The sequence below is a fragment of the Poecilia mexicana genome, unplaced genomic scaffold, assembly GCF_051168715.1.
Source record: "Poecilia mexicana isolate PSO_F unplaced genomic scaffold, ASM5116871v1 scaffold_14, whole genome shotgun sequence".
Taxonomy (NCBI): Eukaryota; Metazoa; Chordata; class Actinopteri; order Cyprinodontiformes; family Poeciliidae; genus Poecilia; species Poecilia mexicana.
Genome location: NW_028263383.1, coordinates 9,633,764 through 9,639,763, shown reverse-complemented (window position 1 = coordinate 9,639,763; position 6,000 = coordinate 9,633,764).

The window sequence follows — 6,000 nt, the reverse complement described above, 5'->3', positions numbered from 1 at the left end:
TTTTTACCCCAAAGGATTTTAGATCAACCAAATTAAATAAAGTCACAGAAAAATATTTAATCAAGCGGATATAAAAAATGTGCCATAAAAGATGTTGAAAACTTTTCCCCTGTTAATGTGACTTTCAGCCTGCACAGTCAAACACGAAAAGCAGTACACCCAAAATAAACGTCATGCAATAACCTGGTTTCATGTGTGCACATCCATAAACAAAGTAGAAACTTCAGATTCAGTTTCAGCATTCAGATTTTCCCTGCAGAATCCCAAATCTTGACAGAAATGGTGAAAAAAGTTCAGACATGATCTATTTTTGTCTTGTCTATTGCATCACAAAAACCAGGTCTTTTAATGGGGGGTGTGCAGACTTCTTATAGCTACTACTTACCAGGGAAAAGGGAAGTTCTCATTTTTTGATCCTGTATTCAACTCTTTATTGGTACTAAAACACAGACATCCTATCCAGTCCAGGATATTTATTTTTCTGCACTTACATGAAACAGTCAAAGGTCTTTTTAGAGAAAAGTTTCTTTATATTGCAGATGCTGCATCAGGTGCATCATACATGTAGAGAAAGGAAGAGGGAATGTTTTAATGTCTGTCACTGTAGGATTATCTGAATGCAGTTTAATTATTGGGTGTCTTTGTGGCTTCCTCTGATCAAAGGAACTTCTCTTACTCTCCTCACACTCATAGCAGGTTCCTAAATCCCTATGTTTGAACCTTCATGCCAGTTTCTAATATCCTCCCATGCATACTCACTTACTGCCACAGAGCCAGAGGCATTCTGAGCAGTGATGCCTCCCTCTGCCCTGAGGCTACACTTCAATAGTTTGCTACAAACAGAACCAGAAAAACTCAGAGAAAGGCTTTTTATAAAACATTGAAAAGAAAGAACTAATTAAACATGGTTTGATACCTGGAGTGACGTCATGAACTTCTGTTTTGCTAAAGCGTACAACACAAAAAGACATATAATTACGCATATCCAAACCAACCCCCATTCTTTTGTTCTCATGGTACTAGTCACTTTGTCTTTAAACTGATTTTATTGGTAACACTAACTAGTAGTGAATAATCTTTAAGGTGAACATCAATGATTACTTTGGGCTCATATTTAACTTTCCATTTCCTGAATGTTCATACAACAGTAAAATTTCCATCCTATAGTAAGTCCAACCTTTTGTCAACAAAGCTTTGGCAGGTCACAGATCGAGGTAACAAGTATGGACTGCATCTAAAGTATTCACAGCGCTTTACTTTATCCACATTTTCTTATGTTGCAGCACTATTCCAAATAAATGTTTTTTACATTTATAAAAAAATTGTGTCTTTCCATTTCAAGCCCAAATAACTGATTTTACCACAGGAGGACTCCGTTTCAGTTGTAGAAACATACCAGACGTGATGAGTGGAAACCATTTTGAGCTGTGAATACTTATGTAAATTTGTGTTGGTTGGTTTTATATTTTAAATAAATCAGTATACTACATAGTGGTTTATTAGTGTGTAGAATTTTGAGAAAACATTAATTTAATACATTTTGGAATAAGACATGAAATGTGGAAGAAGTGAAGCTCTGTGAATACAGCATATCTATCTATGCAGAAAGGCCACAATGTTTTTATAAGGCATGCTCCAGGTATTGTGTAATTATGTCATGCATCTCACAAGTAGCTGCTTGTGTTTTTATTGACATTCTCACCTGCTTTCATTTTCTCTGCTAGGTGAAATTCCAGGGTTTATTTTTGATAGCATGACAAATGCACTTTGCCTGAACAGAAAAACATCCCACAGTCTCCCTGATCAGATTAACACATTAAATGTGTGCATGCATTTTTTTCATCATTTTTAAAAGAGCAACTACAGTTTGTTTTAGCTACATGGGGAGATTCCTGTGGCTGCACCCAGAACAATGATGGGACAAAATTAGCAAGACATGAATTTCCTGGTGCTGTTTCAACTCTTTTGGGCAGGAAGCCAGAGTGGTATATGTTTTTACTTTTTCATTTAACACATCACAGAGCAGCTCTTAACGTCCGTACTCCTTCTTTAAAATGCTTTTTAGCATTATAAAGTACATAAAATTTAAATCCCACACTTCATTCTTTATTCCTTTGCCCTGTCCTACATTCGCATCATCCTGTGTCTCTGGGATGAAAGGCAGTGTATCATCTCCTCTTTCCAAAATCCAGTCAGTTGCAGACCCAAGCAGTGAAAAGGATTATCCCTCAATTTTTATTAGTCACACACTCATAAGCCATGTATTCCTCTGAAGCTTTGTGTCAGCAACTCTGTATCCAGAGTGGAGAGTCTCCTCATTATTGGTGGATTGAGAGGTTTTAACTTCCAAAGAGAGAGGAATTTAACAAATTTAACGAAAACTACATTTCACAGATTAGCACATGATGAAATGTGTTATAACTTTTAATGTTGCTTCTGTGGCTGCTTATTCAGCCCATTAGTGAGACTTTCAGAAAATGAATGTTTATAAAATACAAAATTATGTGTTGAACATTTTGGGATGCATTACAAATATCCTGCAATATTAGAGTTACAAATATTTGTGTAAGTGGATTAACTAACAAATAGTGCCTAACTCCTTTCACAATGTGTTTAAAGTCTCATGTACATTCACCTCATTAGGAGTGTGAGGGGAAGTTTGGGAAGTAAGAAAGTATCTTTAAATTCTAGATGATGCAGACAGAAAACAAGTTGTTTCGCTCCACTGACCCTGAGAGAGAGAGAGACTGACAATTCACTTCTTATGAAACAACATAAGGTAGAAAATATACACAACAAAGAATCTGAGGCATTTTTATTTACTTAATCTGAGGCATTTTTATTTACTTAATCTGAGGCATTTTTATTTACTGAATCTGAGGCATTTTTATTTACTGAATCTGAGGCATCTGTTTCTGCCAATAAAAATGCTGAAACTGAAACTAACTTTTGTTCAAAGGCAGCTTGATGCTAATTCTTATTTTTGTCATTTTGACATGGAAGTTGTAAAATAATGAAACTAAATCATGTTTTTGTCTCTGTCTACAAAATAATGAGACATGTGTCTTCAAGGTCAGCTTGGTTTTCTTTAATGTTTTAGTCGACTAAAACAAAATCTATGAAATAGCACTAATTTCCATGTATCCTGAGGCAGCGGTAAATGATGATGGCAGAGCTCTGCAGGAAGATACTGAGCATGGTTTGATGTGATGTAATGTGCAAATAGTCAATAGTGCTTACCACAAAACTGCCAGAAGCAAAGCTACAGGAAGGAAGAAATATTTCAGTTAGTTGTTTTTTTAATCCAAATTACTTTTTCTGACACAAGGTTCAGCATAATTTTGTGTCTCAGCAGCTGATCCACCTAATTTTATAGAACAGTGCATTCTTCTATTTTTTCCTTTCATTTTTAGTTTACAGCTGAAGTTAGTGCAATAACAACTGATGGGTACTACAATAGACTTAAACTGAAGGCAACCAGCACATGGAGGCCCATCCTCCTGTTTAAAAAACAGCAGCACACAACTCAACTGTCAGCCTCCAGAATTTATAACGACTTCACTGTCGGTGTCAAAACGTCTGGAGGAAAGACTGAGCCAAAGTCCAGTTGCCTTCAATTTAAGCCTGTTGTAGTAGAAAAATCTCACTTTAAAAATACAGCAGAAAAAGTTGGTTATGAAAAATATTTGTATTAAGGTGGGGAGGGACCTCATTTCCAGATCATAGTAAAACAGACATAATTAGCTAAAAGTGGAGCCCCCTAACAGCTGTGTTAGCCTTTGAGGAAAGCTGATAAAGCAAAAGGTATTACCTAATTTCTGATTCCGTCTGCATCATTCCTCTTAATTAAGCAGATCAATATGGCTGTCTTTGTCCCAGTCAGCATGCAGAAGACTCTCATTTTTGACCTCCGTACTGCTCCTCAGCAAAAGAATGGATTTAGATGTAGTAATCAACTTTAGCGCAGACTGACTATAAACCCACAAACCCCACGGGTCTCTTAACCTTGAAGGTAATGTAGTGGGTTTTTTCCTGCTGTATTCTGCCTACAGATCTAATTACTGATGATTCACAGCAGGACAATATATCCTCACAACACCAACACAGCAGGTGGAAGCAGTCGAGGCTGTTCAAATTGTGAAATATGTACAGGTTTTCTGTATGGAGGAACAGTTTGTGTGCACATCTTTTAGAAACATGTTTAATTTAACAGGGATTATTTCTTTGATCAACAGAAAACATGGATCCATGGGTATGAATAATAGAGGCAATCGTGGATGTAATATTTTAACTTGATCTAACCTGGAAACTCATGAAAGTCAGACATTTTTTCTCAAATCCAAATCATGCATCAATGCAAAAATTTATCTGAAGCTGTAAAACATTATACTACAACAGTAAAACATAGAAGGTACAACAAGACTAAAACACCACCAATCTGTCAAAAGCGCCTCCATTCAACTATGCCTACAGCATGAAGGATATTACTTATGGTAGTTCTGACACAGATACAAAAAAAATCTGAAGCAGAAAGTTGAGAAGAATGACTGTCAGGCTAATAAAACAACTTTTTATCTGATCTATAAATATGGGACAAAATCCAACACCCAGTTCCTTCGGCGAAACTCTGCAGTTGAGCTGACATCTTGTTTAGATAAAAAAGAAATCTAATTTTGTGCAGCTTTAACACAAAACACAGCTGTTAACATAAATTTGATTAGCTTCAATTTATTTCCCAGCAACCAGTTGCGCTAGGCTATACTTACCTGAGCTAGCCACAGTATTAATTTCAATTTAAAGACTCAATATAAGGAACATAATTTTCTTTAAATCATTTCAAAAATGTTCATGATAACTTTTGACTGCAATAAAATATATCCACATTCCAAAATAAAATGTAGGTAAATGAGAAATCTTTAAATTTAACTGTACTGTTGTCATAAGTGGACACACAAATAAAAGATACAAACAGATTACAGAATTAAAGTAAAATGGACCAAACAAAGTAAACAGCAGCAGCTTATTTCATTTCAAGATGCAGTAGTAGCGTGATTATTGTGTTTAGTTACTATAATCTGAACACATACATTAAAATAAGTTTCATGATAAAAAAGAGACTGACTCACGTTGCAGTCTGGTTCTCTTTTAATGGAGAAACCTTTCAAAAAACAACCTAAAGTATTTAATCTTAGACATTTTAAAACACTGATAAAGTAGAAAAAGGAAACCCAAATATTCTGAATATCCCAGCCACATTTAGGTAAGGAAGCAGTTTTTTAAAGGAGCACATTTCAGCAGACATGAAGGCTGCCATATTCTGAGGAGAATCCATAATCTGAGACAGCATACGAAAAATAATGAATGTGGAGAGAGTGAGGGATGAAGAGGACGAGAACCTCTGGTTCAGAATATTTATTTGCCCTACGCTTCACAGAACGCAAACGTTCCACTAAATGCTCAGATCTGGAATTGAAAGCAAGAAAGCCTGTTATATGTATGAAATATATGATTTAAAATGTGGATGAGGGAGGCAAACGGCACGATTCATATAATATAGACTTTATTGTGAGCACAATGCACATGAAAAGAGACGTCAATATTAATTATTTTCACATTTGGTTAAAGAAAATGTATCTCAACCTGTGTAGAAATGATTGACATGCAGACAGGGAAAAGTCTTCTTCTTCAACTCCTGCAAGAAATTATAATAATTTAAAAGCTAAATGTTCCTTTTTAAAAGCTAAATCTTTCTCCACAAAATGGTTTGCCGTTTGTTGTGTGAAGACCTTCAAAAAGCAAAAAGATGTGGCAACCGTAAAGGAAGAGATGAAAATCCGCCTTATGTTGACCTGCTGTTGAACTTGGCTTTTCCTGAGGAAAAGTCAACAATCGATGAATTAAGAAGACCTGTGAAGCTCAGTAAATATTTGGAGGGGTCAGACTAATTAAGGGATATTTGGAGTTTTGTTTAAGATTTAATAAAAAAATAAATATACTATC